Below are 20,296 nucleotides of genomic sequence, written 5' to 3' on the forward strand. Positions count from 1 at the left end.
GGTGATGACTGCCTAGCAGTCCTATCTACACTGCAATCATCCGTGGTGTTTATAGATGATATCGGCAGTGTTAAAGCTGATGAACTGAAAAGGACATCTGATTCTGTGAAGCTTAAAGTATTACAGTCACGTTTCAAACCCCCTAGAGCAGGGATGTCAAACTCAGGCCTGCGGGCTGCTTATTTGTGGCCCGCGAGGTCATTATTCAATCTGTATTAGAAGTGGCCCGCCGCGTAGTTTATACAGCGCATCCATATCTGAGCTGGCCCGACAGTATTCTCTTCAGCGCATCCGCGTTAGAGCTGGCCCAGCACGCTATTCTATTCAGCGCATGAGCGCAGCCCAGGGCAACGCAGCCCATCAAGTTGCTACATACTGTACAGTGTATCATACACCGATAACACTTCGTATCCCAAAATGCTTTGCATCGTTAATGCCGCCTTTTCTGTTCATAAACAAAACATGTATCCATGCAACCAGACAAACTGGCGAAGCGAAAGATTGATAATCGGAGCTAAGACGCCTGTCTCTTTTAAACGCCTGGCGTGGCTACAGGTTTGGGTTAAAGGCCGGTCTCCAGTAGAGGCCTGGTCTGTTTTTTAGTTTCGGGTTGTATTTAATGTTCTAAAACCCGTCAGATCGTCTGTTTAAAGATTCGCAATGACACGAAACCATTACAGAAAGGAGGTTACAGCAGTGTGAATTAGATGTTGCACGTCAGTACAAGCCGTCGCAAAGCATTCACATGTCTGGTCACAGTTGCAAGGTTTTAGAATGTTGCTGCTCATCTCGTTGCGAATCTTGGGTGTGATTTGGGCTTAAGGATGGCGCAGAATGCGCACGTTATGATTAGATGGCTTTAAAAGACTGCGGTGGGGAAAAGCTAGAGTTCCAAATTGTATAACCTTTTTTCCAATATGAACTATGCCTATATGTCTGACTTCGTCATCGTTCAATTCATCCCTTCAACCCATCCCTTGTGTTAATTTGCGGATAGGCCGATGGTAAGCTTTTTTTATGCTGGCAACAAAACCAGAACGGTTCGCGAATGTTATTCTTTATTCTAAATGCCATGGCGATAAAGAGAAAGAAATCAGAAAAGGAATTTACCTTAGACTAGGCTATATCAGAGCCCGTCTACGGACATTCTGTCTATATAACCTACTGAAATAGGTTAATGATGTAAAGTCAAGTGCACTTCTATGGGACTGGTGTGTGCGCGCACAATTTTTATTGATGAGTCGGAGTGGCAAGTGCTGCGCATAGTTGCAGTGGAATGTGGCTGCCCAGGGCATTATAAAACTTCTCACTCTTAGACCTACTCATACACGGCGGTGAAATGGCGTATTTAGCTGTCTAAATTCGAATCATATGCTGGGGGAGAAATCGTCGGACATCCATGATTATTTTGTTATTCAGCACCCCTGGTCAAAAATATGTTCCCGTGAGCCTGGAAGTAAGCTATGATTTGAAATTTGGCAAATACAAAACGGGAGAAACAAGTTTTGTGTAAAGGGAATTAAAGGCCTGTCTCATATAGACGCCTGTCTCTTATACTAGCCGGTGCAGTTTGGCGATTTGGGAAAATAAAAGCCCGGGCTATTATTTGGAGTTTTATGGTATTATTCAAGGACAAACCCCGTTTGCTTGGTATGTGGATTCACCGTAGCTGTTACTGAAGAGTACAACATAAAACAGCACCACGTTGAACGTGAACTGTCATGACGTGAACGTGAACTGTCATGAGTTCATGAACTGTTAATAGTTACAATTACAATTTTGATAGTTGTTAAATGTTTTATAGTTCACCTGCAAAAATAGGCCAATATATTTTTTCTATTCAGATATTCAATATATTTTTTCTATTAGGCTATATTCAGAAATGCCTGCATTCTATTTTTTCTTGTGTGTGTATACAGTTTTAATTCAATAAAAACATCGGTTATTCAATGTTGATCTTGGCCCGCGACATACTCCCAGTTCTTAATTTTGGCCCCCTGTGAATTTGAGTTTGACACCCCTGCCCTAGAGGTTGGACAGCTCCAAGTAGAAATATTTGTGGGAAGCAACGGAAGATGCCAGAGGAGTTTTTCGACGAGGGCCTTTACCCCACTCTGCGTTATAGCCAGAGTGTTGATGGCGTTTTTTGTGTTTCATGTATGATTTTCTCATCTGAGGACGTGGTTTTGACAACAAAGGCTCTTACTGACTGGAGCAATGCCAAAAGAAATGTTTCGAGACACTTGGGAACAGCAGCACATACAAGTGCCCAACTACGCGCAGCTGAGTTTGTCAACATTGCCTCGGGAAAGAGCCAGTCAATCTGCTCCAGGCTGGATCACTCACACCAGCAAGCACTAGAGCGGAATAGGTATGGACTCAAAGCCATCATCGATCTTGTGGCCACTTGCAGACATCAGAACATACCTACTCGTGGCCACACCGACGAACGCAGCAATTTCCAGGCGATTTTGAAATACCGTATGAAGGGAGACGAGATGCTCAGACAGTATGTCAACAACGCACCAACCAATGCGAAATATACTAGTCATCAAATTCAAAACGACCTCATTGAGCTCTGTGGAAGACACATACTAGGGGAAAATATCCAGAAATGCAAGGATGCCAAGTGGTTTTCTCTTTTGGCTGATGAGACTACGGACATCAGTAACTCTGAACAAGTGGCCTTTGTCATTCGGTATGTAGACTGTACTGAGAGCTACTCAGTCAGAGAGGACTTTTGGGGATTTGTTTCTACATCTGTCACTACAGGGGAGGCCTTAACACAGCATTTGATGACCCGGTTAGGAGAGCTTGGCTTAGATCCTACCAATATCGTTGGGCAGGGGTATGACGGTGCGGGTAATGTCAGCGGGAAAGCACGCGGCGTTCAGGCACGCATCGCAGCACAATTTCCCGCAGCAGTTTATTATCACTGCAGAAACCACGCACTTAACCTAGCGATTGTGCACTCTACTAGGATCAGGGTTCTTCGTAACACTCTAGACACTGTTCAAGAAATAGTGAGCTTTATTACAGCCTCACCAAAGCGCATGCATATTTTCATGGAAAATAGCAACAAAAAACGGCTGCAGAAATTCTCAGACACCCGCTGGTCTCAGCATGATGCATGTATGTCTACAGTCATTGAAAGCTACGAGGACATTTTAACTACGATGGTTGAGTTAAAGACAGGGAGACGGCAATTGCAGCTCTAAAGGGGGTTCACTCTTTATTATGACATCCCGTTATTACGACAACCCTCTATTACGACATACCGTTATTACGACATGCCTCTATTTAGACATGCCCCTACTCTGACTTTTTTTAGTACCGCTATTCCGACATTACCAATCCTCATTTTCAATTTATCTCAGTTCCTGTATCCTATCAAATTCCAACATCCTAGATGCATGGATGAGCTGTAGTCATGTCATCTGCACCTGCAGCTACATCAACAATCCACCCGCCATCCACTCCAAACAATATTTTTCCCAATAATTGATATCGGCACACATTTCAGTCAAAACCTTAGGTGATTTTGAACTGGCCATGTGAATAAATGTTACACATTATATGTAAAACACAGGTAGCTCTCCTCATTTTATTCTCTAAGCTCTCAGGGGAAAACGGTCGGAAACTCCATGCATCAAACAAACTCTGTGCGTGCAGGCCACCTATATTAATTCATTAATGGCCGTCAATCAATGGCCAATTGCGCAAAGACGGGCGGAATTCTTGCTCCAGTAGCCTAAACCACTTCAGTGAACGTTCAAATAACCCACAGAGTTCAGTGTCCATCAGGGTGTTCAAACTGGGTGTGCGATATATTCAAGTTGCTTATATTGCATTTTAGAGGACAATGATAAAGCCATGTGCAACGCATTTTGGCTTGCCAGCAGGTTGGATAAACTCAATTTACTACACAATAATGTAGGTTAGGAATATATCTTTTATATGTCATGCGTGCAGTTGTTGAATTGCACATAACATGTCTGCATATTTATTTAGTCTTTCTCTCGACTCTAGGCTAGCGCATGCATTATCATGGCCCTATAATTGTGCAAAGACAGGCGGGATATCCGACGCTCCTTTTACAGTAAACCACTTCACAACGAACGTTCAAATAACCCCCAGAGTTCAGTGTCCATCAGTTCCAACATCAGTCCCAAAAAAACTATAAAGCAATTACAAACTATACAAAATGCAGCTGCTAGAGTGCTAACTAGAATTAAAAGAAATGAGCACATCACCCCTATCCTGAGGTCCTTACACTGGCTTCCTGTCATCTATAGAATTGATTTTAAAGTTTTACTTCTTGTTTTTAAAGCACTAAATGGCATTGGACCAAAATATATACATGACATGTTCATACAGCATACCCCAGCCAGATCACTGAGGTCTCAAAACAAAAATATTTTGGTTCAAACAACTGCCAAAACAAAACGTGGTGACTCAGCTTTTAGTGTTTATGCAGCTAAACTATGGAACAAACTGCCAGAAGAGATCAAAAATGCTCCCACAGTTACCATTTTTAAATCAAAACTAAAGACCACGCTTTTCAGTGATGCATATCATTAACATTGCTAATGTTTTCCTTTTAGTATATATACATTTATTTTATTTCCTATCTCTTTATCTTTTTATATATTTTTATTTTTTTATCTATTTCACTCTCCTTGTTCTTTTTTAATACATATGTGGTTTTATTGAATGTCTTTTATTGCTGTCATGTACCTTTTTACTATAAACTACACTGCTGTCTCCTCTCTGTAAAGCACATTGAACTGCTTGATGTAAGAAATGCGCTATACAAATAAAATTGCCTTGCCTTGCCTATATGTCGAAGATTTCTACAGAGGGGTTTGTTGATATATATATATATAGAGAGAGAGAGAGAGAGAGAGAGATTTTAGATATATATAGATTTTTTAGGGCTAGTGACATCATTTTCTGATTTACAGGATAACAAAAGTAGATATTCATAAATCCCTCTGTAAATGTTTCCCCATCTAATATCTGAACACAATGAAAACATAATTTTGAACCTGGCTGTATCCAATGCTCAGGTTTCGTGCCTTAAAATGTATGCAAATTAGCACATATTTAATTAGATAATGCCTAATTTGCATATGTAAACATTAAATTACAGCAAACTTGTAATACATTTTTTTCTCATATTAATGTAAGTAATCAACTGGGGAAGTTTCATAGTGATATCTGCTTGTTAAAAATTTTACCCTATTCACCTGTAGTGTCTCGCCTTAAAGGAATACGCCACCCCTAGGTGAAATTGGGTCTCTCCCCGCAGTCCCTAGAATTGGATGAGTGAGCCAAAGCGTTTTATAGCCGACCCAGCCATTGTCCTAATCTAGAAACGGCCCGGTTAGCTTTAGCTTAGCGTAGTCGCTGTAATCCGGCGCTGCCAGCTAGCATGTCGTTGCAAAAGTGAATCAAATAACTCAAGATTTTTTATAATTATTTCTCGTAACCTGTACATTCACATCGAGTACAAATATCAATGCAAATTAACACGAAGGGATTTACTACACCAATTTAAAGTATGAAAAAAAAAATCATGAAATTAAATCAAATTGCACCATATAGTCTTTACTTCTCTGCGTTCACCTGCGCACCCATTACTCTCGTTTGAATTAGCCTACTCGCGAGCCCGTGATAGCAAGTGTGTTGATCCTTCTGGCTTATGAAATCAGACGAAGTGACTACAAAATAATAAAGTCATATACAAAAACCAATGCTGCACACCCATTACTCTTGTTTGAATTACTCGCGGACCTTTGATTGGATAGATATGTCACGCATGCCAGATGAAAGAGGAGACACGGAGCTATCATTTGATACCAAGTACATCCTTCTGGGTTATAAAACAGACGAAGTGACAGCAAATAACTAGACTGCATTTCCGGCGGGAACTGCGAAAGTGTGCTTGCTCTGGTCCGGTCACCAACGTGAGCAGACAGTGACATACGCTATGCTGAACCTGGCTTGATCCAAGCATTCTAACAGTGCCTTTCAGTGTTGGAGCAGTGGCAATACCTCAAAAGCTCTATTCAACTATTGCCTTGCGGGGTGAATGCGGTTCGTTGGCTTTTACCTGTGGCCTGCCTTCGAATTTAGCTTCTATGACTAAAATCAAATCAATAAAATAAAACAACAGCAGTGATTGGCTGCATAAATAAATAATGTCACGCGTCTTGCACCTCTCAAACTGGGCTATCAGGTAACCTAGAGAGAAAATTGAAATTATGAAATATGACTAAGGCATTAAAATGCTGCTTGTTTGTCAGGATACTTTTTCACTGATTTATTTTAGAAATATGAGCTATGAGTGTGAATGTTATATATTCCATCCCCTAATTCTGTTTTACTGGTTTATTTGACAAATAATCTATATGGATTTGCTCTATAAAGACCTTATGTCTGTTTGGGATTGTTTTGAGAGCCTATTGATGTATCTCAGAATAAAGGAATGTCCACAACATTAGTGATGGGTTTTTTTTGTGTGTGAATGTATTTTACTTAACTCATTGAATGTAGCTGGATACTCATGAACGCATGTCTCTAATAGCCACAATAGGAGTAATTTTAGCAACACCGTATTTTGTGTGGCCCATAACGACCCAGTGGATCATGAAAATGTGCCAAAATTCACATTCCTTGCTTGTTGTTGGTACATTAATCCCATTCAGATTGCCACTTATCTGAGATGTAAGAGTTCAGTATAGGTTTAAGGTCTGGGGCAGGGATTTGACATTCTGTGACTTCTTCATTGAGGGCTTGCTTAGCAGCACTGTCCGCTTTCTCATTTCCCCTCAGACCAACATGGCCTGGGACCCAGCAAAAAACAACACTCAAGTTCTGGTTCTTTAGACGTTCTAGTTGATCAAGGTCAGCTTTGGTTGTACTTTTTGCGTGACATTGAAGCCTACTGGAAAGATTTTTAATTGCAATTTAATTGAATGCAATTTACTTTTACGATTAAATAAAATTAATTTATCCCTCTCACCCATAGTTTTCTATTTATTTACAAATGTACATAGGCCTACTGTAATTACATTTATACATAGTTATTCTACTGATCTTTATACTATTCATCCTGCACATAAACTTATTCTTACTACTCTTATAATGTTGTTTCTGCACTACAATGACACTGTTTCCACACTGCACATAGCTGTATGTTATGTACATATCTGTTATATATTTGTCATATTGAATATTCATATTTATTCTGTTTTATTATATTCTGTTAATACACTGCATATATCTATATTATTATTTCTACTATTATAATGTTACTACTACATACATTATTCTACTTATTGTATGAGATAACTGCTAATACACTGCACATATTTATATTTGATTCATATTACTCTAAACCACCAACTGTATACTACTGTCTACATTGCACTATATGTCTTGACCTGTCTCTGTATATTTCATCACCTTTCTATACTTTGCATCACATTGTATGCATACTGTAGCTACTGTACATGAATCACAGCTAAGATCCTTGGTTGCTATGAAGGCCAGTCGTTCTAAATGGATGGTTTCTATGGCCAAAGGCCAGTTATCTCTGCCGTTGTCAAGCGGGCATATCCTAACTTTATCTTATTTTAAACATCTCTATTTTACTTAGCCTACTTCCATACAGTGACTCCTATTAAGAAGTGGCCACTTCATTCGCGCTTACCGTGATTCACGCAGCAACATTATTAAATTAATCTGTCACCATATGCCTATGCCAACGTTTGCAAAGAGGAGAATCTTTTAATTTGATTCACAATGAAACGTTACATTTAATGTACATGCAAACAATGAGTAGGCTAGTTTTGGTTGTTGTTGGTGGTGTTACTGCATCCCTTAGTTATGCCTACAATGCAAAATTGTTCCCTCGTGATTGTTAGACGCATTTCAAAACATCGCGACGTGAAATGCCACCACAAAACATTGTTTGTGAATCGGTCTTATTAGGAGGCCTCGCTTAAGCTGTCACAGACTCAGGCACTACTTTTAGGGATAAAATGCTTCCTGAATTACTCTTAGTAAAAGGAGTCCTAAAGTTACGAGTGACGAAGTTACGAGTACAAGCATCTCATATCAAATGACCATGGCATTACGCTAAGCAATAAATCTCATAACGTTACAGCAACATATCCTCCCTATGACCTAGCTAGCTAGCATTCTAGAAATGAATGATGTTAAAATCTCCGCTTAGCATTCTAATAACAGAAAGGGCACATTTATGTGGACCACTACAACATGACTCATTATGTCTGTAACGTTAACTGTATAAAACACTTACTTTCATAAAGGAAGCACACCATCCAGCACATACACATGGAAACCGATATTTTAGGTACTTGGCCACAAACTCAAAACGTGTCTCTCTGAAGCTCTGTTCTAGAATCTTTGCTCTGAAGTCTTGGTTGCTAAGCAACATCAAATAAACGAATAGACAGTCTTCCAGTATTAAATGTGTACGCGTGATTACGAATGGATGTGTGTGGTTTGCAATTACAATAAACAAGAAATAACATTTCCAATAATTTCCCATGATAAATTACATAATATTTGCACCTTCCTTACTTGTGAAGCTCACACCTAGTGAAATGTAATACAACGTTGCCACCTAGCGTCATTGCTTGCTTAGTCTTTCGTCAACTCCATGCTTTTTGGAAAACAATCTTTTTATCATAGTTCCCTCTTCAATGAGCGATTACCAGCTCGTTTTTGTAACAGAGATAGCTGTTTATTGTCCCTAGGTTTACAGAAACACCTATTCATATTAATACGTAGCCTATGGAGTGCTGCCGACCACTGTTCATTATGGCCCAGAATGCCTTGCATGTCTTTATAACAAAACAACACAGTAAAACCTAAATGCCCGTAAACATATGCATTTGCATACTTGTAACATTTTTAATAATACTCTCCCATCATGATATTTAACAATAATGAAAAATTTAATTTGAAAACCGTCAATGTGAAAACAACTCTATTATGTAAGCTATATATAGCTACTGTTCTCCTTGCTATTTCAGTTCGTAAGTCCATACTATCCCATGGCAGAGCAAGGATTTCATGATTGGGCAAGGTTGCCCCGAGACAATGTGGCTGCCCAGAGACATTGTGCATACTTGGAAGGCATTGTGATAGAAGTGCAACTGCAAAGGTGAAAGGTGATAGTTACCAAATACCTGTGGGTGGTATGCCAAATGATGGAAACTTTTGGAATATTTCTTTTTTTTTTTTTAGCTTATGCACCCTCACATTGGAGTCCCGAGTTCATATACAAAATTTGGTATCGATATGTGACAGTGTTCCTGAGATATGGACGACTTCCTGTTTCGGAGCTTCGCCGCCGATTTCGTTTGGCTGTGACAGGCAAACGCTTTTGAAAATCAAAAATCCTTTCTGTAACTTTTGTGAAGCTTGGTCCAAGGATCATGTACGTCAAGTTTCGTGAAGTTCGGACCAAATTTGTGACCTGTGAAACTTTAGTTTCGCTTTCTATTCAATCCAATATGGCGGAAGAATGACAAGGGTCAGTGACATCCTTTTCAATTTCCACACTACACCGGTTCCGGCCGGACGTTCTAGAGTTGGACCGGTGGCGATATCTCAAAAGGTCTAGGAGCAGGAGCTGACGAAAAATTGGGCTTACAGGAATAAGAAAACTTAAGAAGAACAATAAGTGTGCTGCTTTCAGCAAGCACACTTAATAATAACTAGACTGCATTTCCGGCGGGAACTGCGAAAGTGTGCTTGCCCTGGTCCGGTCAGCAACGTGAGCGGACTGTGGCATACGCTATGCTGAACCTGGCTTGATCCAGGCATTGTAACAGTGCCTTTCAATGTTGGAGCAGTGGCAATATCTCAAAAGCTCTAGGAGAGGGCTATTCAACTATTGGCTTGCAGGTTTAATGTGATTTGTTGGATTTTACCTTTGGCCTGCCTTCGAATTTTGCTTCTATGACTGAGATCAAATCAATAAAATAAAATGACAGCAGTGATTGGCTGCAAAAAATAAATAATGTCACGCGTCTTGCGCCTCTCAAACTGGGCTATCAGGTAACCTACAGAGGAATTGAAATTATGAAATATGACCAAGGCATTAAAAAGCTACTTGTTTGTCAGGATACTTTTTCACTGATTTATTTAAAAAAAATATGAGCTATGAGTGTGAATGTTATATATTCCATCCCACAAATTATGTTTTACTGGTTTATTTGACAAATAATCTATATAGATTTGCTCTATAAAGACATTATGTCTGTTTGGGATTGTTTTGTGAGCCTGGGGTTGTTTTGAGAGCCTATGTAGCCTATCTCAGAATAAAGGAATACTTCATATTAATCTAAACCACCGTCTGTAAATCAACTGTATACTACTGTCTACACTGCACTATATTTCTTGACCTGTCTCTGTATTTTTCATCACCTTTCTATACTGTCGTGGAAATTATCCACGTCCCGAAACCTCCAATCCAACTAGCACTCTGATGTCAAAGACCCGAAGGAGAACACCAAGACGAGAAATGCTGAAGACTGTTGATCCTTTATTCACCGTATTGCAGTGAGAATACAATCCAAACAGCGTCAGGACTGAACCGTCAGGCAATAGAGTGATGAGTGGCAGCTGCTACCCCGATGAGATCTGATCTGAATGTGCCTGAACTCTCTCTTTTATGCTCTCAGGGGCCTGAGAGGCGTTCCTATCACCAGGAACGTCACCAGGCCCCTTCTAGCCAATCAGAACGTTTTGGGACTTGAGATATTGGTGGAAACTCCTTCTCTTACAAACATTAAAAAATGTGTGTTGCTAGGCAGAATACATGTGACCAGGTTCTATGTGTAATCTGTTGCCAGGCAGAGTATGTTTTGATTTGGTTCTATGTGTCATTCCAACTTTGGTTTCACTTTCTCTCTCTGGAAGGTCCCTGCCTTTCCTCTTCTGCTAGCTCCTTCTATTTATGCCCTTCTGGTAAGCACCTTTCTCTCCCAGGCCCTGTCTTGTTTACTTTCACTCTTAGCCTTTGACAGTTCAGTCTAATGAATAACAGTTGCACAAACAATATTCTTGTCATCAATGGAATGTTTCTAATAAACCAGCATACACACACAAGTATTATTGTTATGTCTAGGTAAAATCACCACATATTCCCCCCTTTGAGGCTAAATTAGCCTCACTATGCAGCGTAAGCATTATTTAAACACAGGAGCGTGTCACAACCCCGTATATTGTCATGACACCTCAGGCTATATGCACAAGAGCAAGTTACAGGGGAATGGCGTCTACTATTAAAACCCTTATACTAAACATGAAACCTTAAACCTTATGTCAGAACTAATAAGAGTATGTGTCGGCATTACTGCCCTTATGTGAGTAAGTAATAACATTAGTAAGCAAACCCTGAACGCCCAGATCAAGTGACAGAAGGACCAATTACTCGTTAAGAACGAGTTGTGAAATCTCCCCATTTATTGACTAAAACAAATGGCTGGGACCCGAAACGGATACGTCCCCAAAGTGACCTGAAACCTCATATATTTCAACCAGTCACTTTTTGCACACGAGGTCAAGTAAAACCCCATGCTTCATGGCACTCAATGCACTAGGTATGGTATCAGGCATTGGCGCGGCCTAATCCGTCACTCATCTATACCCTACTCAGGCGCATGGTTCTTTTGCAAACCTTATATATGAGAGTAAATAATAAATCAAGAGCCCTGGACGCCCAGAGCAAGTGACAGAACGACCAATTCCTTGTTATGAACATATGGCTAGGACCATCCACAAAGTAGGTGATTCCTTGTCCTATCGGCTCACTCTGCAGGTCTTCCCTCAGCTTGGAGAAGGCGATTGAGTCCGCCACACAGTCATGTGGCTCGCCCTCATAATCAAGCGGGATGAGATCCGCCGGGTTTCCTGCCGTGTCGCATGCCTTTATAGTGACATCTGGGCAGAGTGACAGATTGTAGTACCTCAACTGCCTCTGAGGCGTCACGCAGAACTTCCCTTGTTCCACTAACTGCGCTATTGCGTGGCTGGTGTGTATCACCACTGGCCATCCCATGGTAATGTTGGAAGCTTTGACGTATGCCGAATATACTGCTTCAAGACCCTGGAAGCATGGTGGGTAGCCTTGGGCCACCGCGTCCAGCTTTGAGCTGTAGTAGGCAATTTCCTGTTTGCCGCGTCCATGACACTGTGTCTGTGCCACGATTGCGGTCATGTACGCGTCTTTTCCAGCTTCCTTCCTGTTCGACACGTACAGATAGAAGGGTCTTCCGTAATCCGGCAGTGCAAGTGCAGGTGCTTGCTGTAATTCTCCTTTGATGCGTTCAAACGCTTCATTTCCATCCATTGTCCATGTGAGACGGTTCCTCAGGTGGCTGGTTCCAGCTTGCACAATCATGGCTCGTAGTGGGGCTATCTTTTGTTCATAGCATTCCACCCAGTCGCTGCTGAAACCTATGAGTCCAATGAACGACATCTTTTGCTTCACTGTGTTTGGCTTCGGTGCTTTGGTAATCGCTTCAATGTGTTCTGGGGCGATGCCCTTGTGCCCATGCGAAATTCGGCGACCTAAGTAGATCACCTGGGGCTGTGCAAATTGTAGCTTCTTCCTTGATGCCTTGTACCCCCCTTCGGCCAGAACAGTCAGTACGTAGACTGTATCCTTCTCACACGTTTCCTGGTCCGGTGAGCATACCAAGACATCGTCAACATACTGTAGAATCGTGCTCCGGCACACGATGTGTTTTAAGTCCTCCTTGAGCGCCTGGTTGAAAATGTGCGGTGAGTGTTTGAACCCTTGCGGGAGCCTTGTGTACTGGAACGTCTTGCCTTGATATTTAAATGCAAAGAACTCCCTACTTGCGGGTGCCACTCGTATCGTAAAAAATGCTTGAACCAGATCAATGGCGGAGAACGTTGTTGCGCTCGCCGGGATGTTGGTCATCAGTACGTTAGCATGTGGGACGTCCGCTGGATAGTCCTCGATGCGTTCATTAACGGGTCTGAGGTCCTGGACCATTCTCCATCGCACTCCGTCTGCTTTCAGTACAGGAAATATGGGTGTGTTGCACCTCGCACTTTGGACTTCCTCCAAGACTCCTGCTCCCAGGAGATCTTCAATTGTCCCTCTTATTCCTTCAGCTGCTTCTGCTGAAATGGGGTATTGCGGCTGGAAAGGCAGCGTCGCTCCTGGTTTCAGTCTGAACTCCACAGGGCTTGCTGACTTGACCAATCCTATGTCGCCATCTCCTTGTGACCATACCACAGGCGGCACTTTTCTCAATATTCTCTCGGTTCGTTCGGTGCCTGTCTCTGTCGCCTCTTGTAGCATCATCATTTTCCAGGGGGTCGGTCCCGGCCTCCCTGTCCTCTTATCTGTCTCATTGTCTATGTAGTACCTCTTGTATTCCTCCCATTCTGGGTCAGATTTGTTGATGGGCACATGGTTCTCCTTATCCCAGCATCGATATCCTGCTCCTCCCAGCAGGCCATACATGCAGTATGGGTTGCCATAGGGGCATCCCTTAACGTAGGGTATGTCATGAACCTCCTCCGAGGCCATCTGTCCACCCTGATGGCCTTCCGGGGACTGTATTGCTGGTTGTGCTGTCCTTTTCTTGGGGCACCATGACAGATGGCGCATGTATGTGCTCCATTCCGCGTCTTCTTTGCTGAATGGTACATGCCTCGTTTTGTCCCAGCAGCGGCGCCCCGCTCCTGGGAATAGGCGGTAAATACAGAATTGATTCCCATATGGACACCCTTTAGCATAGGGTATCTCCCCTTTCTCCCGTGGTTCCGTGTCCATGATCTCGACCACTTGTGGGACTCCCCACACGGTGACTGGTCTGTCCAACTTTATCCTGAACATTGGTTCTCCTTCACAGCTTATGGCCGTTTGCAGTCGGTCATTCCCTGTATCTTTCCATTTGATGCACTTGGCCTCGAGCATCACTAGGCCCATTTCTCTTGTCCTGTGACCTCTGGCCACTCTCAGGGTGATGTGTGGCATTGTTCCGGGCATGTTGAAGATTACACCTAGATCCCATCCTTCCACGAATTTCACCTCAGCGGCCACTCCTTCCTTGGCCACCACTAGTGCGCGTATGTCAAGTGGGATGCGTCCCCACTTACTCACTTCCCTATTCCATTTTTCTTCTCTCTCCTTGTTTGGCGTTTGGTCGAATTTTATCGTGCAGTGAAAAGGGCATCTTGGCGCCCTCAGCTGAGCATGAAGGCTGTTTATTTGAAAAGCATGCTCGTTGTAGACCACTCGCTCCATGTTTGGTTCCAATCGTCCAATCCAGTAGACCTGGTGAGTTTCAGTTTGAGATGGGGCACTCATTCGTAGGGCCATTTGTGTTGCCAGTCCTGTTATCTGTACTCCTGTTGGGGAACACTCAATTTGGAGTCTTAGGTTGCACAGCGCATCCCGTCCCAATAGATTGACGGGCGTGTGTTCTGCTATTAAGACTGCTATCCTGATTTCCTTGTCTTCTATTTGGATTGATACTGGGGCTGTCATTGGAATTAGCTGCGTTTTTCCCGAAAAACCCACTGTCTTCATAAACTTTCCTGAAGACCTGGGGAGGTGTTGGGCATCTTTTGGGTGAAGACAAGTATACGTTGCCCCTGTATCCACTAAACATTTAACCTCCATGCCCTCGATTAGAACCTGCAGCATTGGTTCTGCGTCAGCTCCCTTTGTCAGGGCGGGGAACTGACCCTCCCCTGGGTTTTCTGGGCCTCGTCAATTCCAGCTTCCCCCGTAAGGGGAGACTGGGCCAGAGGGTGCCTGCATTTGCTGTGGAGCTCTCCCTTGTTGGGGAGCATAATTCCCCCTTGCATTTGTCCTTGGTTTGCCTGTCCTCCTTGGTTGTTCTGGCCCCCGGTTCTTGTTGGGCAATTCCTGGAGATGTGCCCTGTTCCTCTGCACACACAACATTCAATGTTGTTTCCTTGATTTTGCTGGCCTTGGTATTGTCCTCTTCCATAGCCTCCTCTGCCCTGTCCTCCTCTTCCCTGGCGGAATCCTCCTCTGCCTCTTGGCTGGTACCATTGTTGTCCCTGCTGCTGTTGTTGTGGGGGTCCATATGGCGCTTGCTGCCATGTCTGCACCATGGGCTGCACAGGCTGTGGTTGCATCATCACTGGCTGCTGCACCATAGGTTGTTGTACCACCGGTTGTTGCGGCTGTGGGACAGGGGCTGTAGTGGGCATCACTGGAGCTTGGGTGGCTGCCTTCTTTGCCCCCTTTGCCTCCTGGAGTTGCACATGGGTCAGTTTCCTTATGGTCTCTTTTTCTTGTTGCTCCTCCCTGTCTTTCCCTTGTCTGTATAAAGTTACATGGTGCACTACTGCCAGCCTGAATTCCTCTTTGGGCATGGCTGCCACGCGCCAGTCATTTTCCAACTGTGTTCTTACTTCCTTGGGCAGAGCGTCCATGACCGCTCTTCTGAACTGCATGGTGAGGGGTCCTGAATCTTCTGGCCTTTGTTCCATCCTTATCGTCCATTCCTGCGCTGCCTTTTCCACGAAGGCTGCGGGATTATCACTATCTTTGAGTTTCTCTATCCAGACGGCTGAGGGGCTGTACTGGTTGGGGTATGCTGCCCTTAAGGCTTTCCATACATTATTCCGGACGCTGTCGAAACACAGGGCATCCCTGTTGGCATTCATCAACCGCCCTAGGTCCTCTCTCTCCAGTACAGCCTCTGTGTCCGCCTTTCCCAATATCAGGCCGAGTAGATACTTTATGTCTCCCACAGCTAGATTTCGGCCTTGAGTCTCCGATTCTAGCCGACTTATCCATCGGCCCGCACCCTCATGCAGGACAGGGAGTCGTGAAATGAGGCCATTCACATCTGAGTGGGTCCACGGCTGATAGTGGGCCGTTTGATTTTTTGTTATTAATGGTGCCATCACAACCGTTTCTTCTTCATCCAATTCTTCTGGGATGGCTTCCTTTCTTTCTTTTTCTTTTCGTGCCCTCTCTCTTTCTTTCTTTCCCTCCTTTTCCAGTTTTTCCAACTCCTTCTTGTTCTCCTTTAGGCCTTTCTTGACTCCTCCTTCAATCTCGTTGAGTCCCTTTCGCACTCCTTTTCTGATCTCGTCCAGGCCTTTCTCCACTCCTTTTTTTACTCTACTGATTCCAAACAGCCCTGTGGCGAGCACACTGGGTGGGATCATCATTGGGAGCATTCCGGCCCGTCCTCTACATGCCACTGTTTGTCGCTGGTGGGCCTTCACACCCTGTATTCCTTTGAACAATTTTCCGCAGCCGAGACACACTGCGGGGTCCGCTTCTTTCGGGACCTGTGGTAGTTCTCTCTGAACCTGCTCTGTGAGGAACTGTTCTAAGACACCCAGTCCTTCCTCCTCTTCTTCTGCTGACTCATAGTCTTCTCCCGAGCCAGCCTGGCTGTCTGCCCCGTCCGTGTCTTCCCCTTCGTCTTCCGCTATCGTGGTTGGCCCGCAGGATAGTTTGAAGGTTAGTCGGCGGGCCCCCCTTTTTTCGGAGGACTCCCGTCTGAGTCCTTGACGGTTTTCTCCTTTCTTACTCTCCTGTTTTCTTCTCAGTTCCTCGCTCTTCTTCATCTCTTCCTCTCTGAGCTTTCTTTCTTCTTCTTGCGTTATCATGGCATCCATTCTTTTCAGGACTTCTGTCATCTCCCTCCTCAGGCTCTCGCCGCAGTCCCGGCAGGCTTTTTTATATTTGACATGCTCTGGCGTGCTCCCTGGGCCTGCCCCCTTGTCTCCCCACTCCTCCACCTCTGTTATCTTCTCCATAATCTCCTCGGCCAGCTTTCCCTCTTCTGATCCGACGTTCCTGGCGGCTTTCAACCTTTTCAGACCTTCTTCCATTCTCATCATTTTTTTTCTCATACCATTCTTCAATCCCTTGTTCTTTCCTTCTCTTGTTTTGGTATCTTTCTTCCGCTTGTCTAACGGCCTCTTCCACTTCCTTCCAGCATGCCTGGATGTACTTCTCGAGCTCCCGCCATAGCTCTCTGCACCCCTCCATCACAGGTTCCTTGTCCACCTGTGACCTCACCCAGGCCAGGGTTTTCAGGGCCTCTCTATCTTGGGCCTCTTTCTCCTCGTCCCCTGTGGCTTTCATCCATTTTTTCATGACTGCCTCCAGGTGGTCCCACAGATTTACATACCACTGTCTCTGTTCCTTCTCTCGCCCCTCAGGGGCCTGCTCCTCCCTTTGGCCTGGGAGGCGTGGGGGTTCGCTTCTTCCAGTTTCCGGGTCACCCGCACCCGTCTTCTGGCTCTCCCAGTAGGGCTTTTGGGGGCCGGCTACCGGAGATCCGTTTGTCTCCCAATGTCCTTTTGTGCTTGCGTGGAAATCACTTACCACCTGCTCTTCCGTAGCCTCTTCTCCTCCAGTCCATTCCCTCCTTCCATCCGGCACTGTGCCCTCCAGGAGGTATTCTGGGATTGTTGTCCCGGTGGGGGATGATGGTGGAGATGGTCGTGCAGACGCCGGCTGGGGTGTTGATGGTCTCGACTGGGGATGAGCCTGCTCTCTTCTTATCCTCTTTATTTCCTTCAGCACCTCCGCGCAGGATCCTTCCAGTGTGATTCCCTTCACCATCAGTGGGGCCTGCACTGCCAAGTGCACTGTCGGGGCCTGTGGTCCATACACTGGTGCTTGTATCGCCAGGGCCCGCGGGTTTCTTTCCTCCAGGCGTCGGAATATCTCCCGCGCGTTATCTTCCTCCCGTGGCACATCCGGGTATAGTTTGTCCTTCTCCCTGTATGGGGGAGGACATGGCTCCTCTATGGGTGGAGCCCCTGGCTCTGATGTTTGAGTCAGAGCATCCAGTTCCCTTCTTGCGTGCTGTAATTGGGGGCACTTTTCTGTAATGGGCGTTGTGGGCGGAGTGTCGGGCGGTGTGTCACTCTGGTCAGCCCTCTGCCTTTTCTTCCTTTCAGATATTTTTGCGAAGGCCTCCAGAGTGTTCAATTCCTTCTCTCTCTTTTCCTGCCTCCGTGTGCTCTTGTCATAGCCTTTGTAGTTCATAATTTTCTCCCTCATTTGGGCAATTATTGTTGGGTTGAGTGATCCTTCTTTTGGCCATGCTGTGTGGTCTCCTTTGTATCTCAAGAACCACTTATGGTTGATGCTCTTTACGTCTTTCTCAGCAATGGCATTCTCCTTCACTACTTCCTCCAGGGGTGTCATTACTCTGGTCGCCATTTTCTTTAGAGGTCGAGACCGTAGTCTCTCCTTTCTTGTTCTGCTACGTCCTCCCGGTCAGTGCAGAACAGAAGATAGTCCTTCTTGTATTGCCTTTCCCTTTCCCTCTTGCACCTGTTCTGGTCTTTTTCTTCCCAGTCCAGCCGTAGGTCGCTCACTAAATACAGTATAGAATTCTGCACGTCGTCCCACTCCTTGAAGACAGTATTCAGTTTGCCTCTTCTTTCTTCAAATGTCTTCCCTTTATCGTTCACTGCGCTCACGCTCCACCCGTTACTCCCGTGCTCGGAGATTCTTATTGTCCACTTTTCTTTTACTTTCAGGTCTCTCGATGTAGCTCCTCCTTCACTTCCGGCTGCTCGGGGCTGTGGTTCCTCCTGCTTCCTCACTGGCAGGCTATTAGGGGTTAGTTCCCCCAACAAAGAAAGCGTTGCTTTCAGGTCTATGTCGTCTCGATACTTGCACCTATACGGGAATTTACACTCAAAGGGGACTTCACCCACGTATCCTACGTATTCTTGGCCTTTTCCGTCTCTGACGCTTATCTCCCAGTCGTGTTCGTCGTATTCAACGATATCTATGGCCCAGAGCACGTTCTGCTGTCCCTGTTCCATATACTTCTTAGAATCCTTTCTGTCCTTATCCGAGGAGCTCTTGAGTCTCTGCTAGTTTGATGTGTCACTTTCTTTTTTAGATGTCAGCGTCTTCGGTGAAATGGTAGACCTTATTGCCCCACATAGACTTGAAGTAGTCTTCTTCAAACTCCCTGTCTTCTTCTTCCCTACCACTGCGCTTGAGGGAGTCCCCTCTGTCTTGCCTCTCTCTCTCTCTCCGGCACCTGTTCTGATCCTTTTCCTCCCAGTCCAGTCGAAGGTCGCTTACCGTATATAGTATAGTGTCCCTTACCTCTCCCCAATCTTCAAGGACAGTATTTAGTTCTGCTCTTCCTCCCTCGAGTACCTCTCCTCTATTGTTTATGGCGCTCACGCTCCACCCTCTGTTCCCACTTTCGGCGACCCTTATTGTCCACGTCTCTTTTATTTCTGAGCCGTCAGATGTGGCCCCTTCTTCACTCCCTGCTGCTTGGGGCTGTGCTTCCTCCGGTTCTTTCTGCGGCAGGGTAAAAGGGGTCAGCTCATACACCAGGGGAAGTGTTGCCTTCTCGTCTATTTCGTCCCGATATCTGCACCTGAAAGGGAATCTGCACCCAAAGGGGAACCGCCCTACGTACCCCACTTGTTCCTGACCTTCTCGGTCTCGGATGCTTATTTTCCAATCGTGTTCGCCGTATTCAGTGATATCTATGGTCCAGATCACGTTTTGTTGTTGATGTTCCATATACTCTCAAAGTCTTTTCTGGGTCTACCCGATGGGCTCCTGAGTTTTTGCTAATCTGATGTGTCGCTATCGTCACTCCTTGTGTCCATAGGCGTTCCTAATTCTAATGGGTAAGCTTTCCCTATCAGGTTTTCTACTTTCTCTAGTAGCTCTGTGTAACTATGGCACCTATATGCTCCGCTCACTAGGCCCTCTCGGTTTCTTGTGAATATGCACCACTTATTGTCCTGCTGTCGAGTGAAAGTGATATGCCACTTACTTTCTAAGTTCATTCGCTATTTGTGGGCGTTACTCTGTTTATTCTCTCTAAGTTCTGACTTTTATCTTATCATTATAACTATCCTCCTTACTTTACCACCGCTATTTCACCAGTGGGGACTTTAAGTCCTTACCTTTCTTTTCAATAATATCTTTTCACTCAAAATTATCCTTCAACCTTTTATTTAATTTTTCACAAAGTACATTTATTGGCTTTATTTCCTCTTTTATTTATTGAAGCAAGTACAAAACTTTCATTTTAAGCAAGGTTTAGCAGATTACAAGTTTTAACTAAGCAGTTATTGTGGAGTTCATTCAGCTAAGCAGCCGTTGTAGAGGCCTTGCAGCAGTACCTCCCCCTTTTACTTTTCCCTAGTTCTCTATCTATAATTTCTATTTGTCCTTCTCCTTCTCGCAGCTGGGGAATCTCTCTCAAACTTGCGC

This window comes from Alosa pseudoharengus, unplaced genomic scaffold (assembly GCF_046254945.1).
Source record: "Alosa pseudoharengus isolate Yale_2024_CS ecotype anadromous, Long Island Sound unplaced genomic scaffold, YU_APseudo_1.1 YU_APseudo_1.1_scf_2, whole genome shotgun sequence".
In the NCBI taxonomy this organism is placed as follows: domain Eukaryota; kingdom Metazoa; phylum Chordata; class Actinopteri; order Clupeiformes; family Clupeidae; genus Alosa; species Alosa pseudoharengus.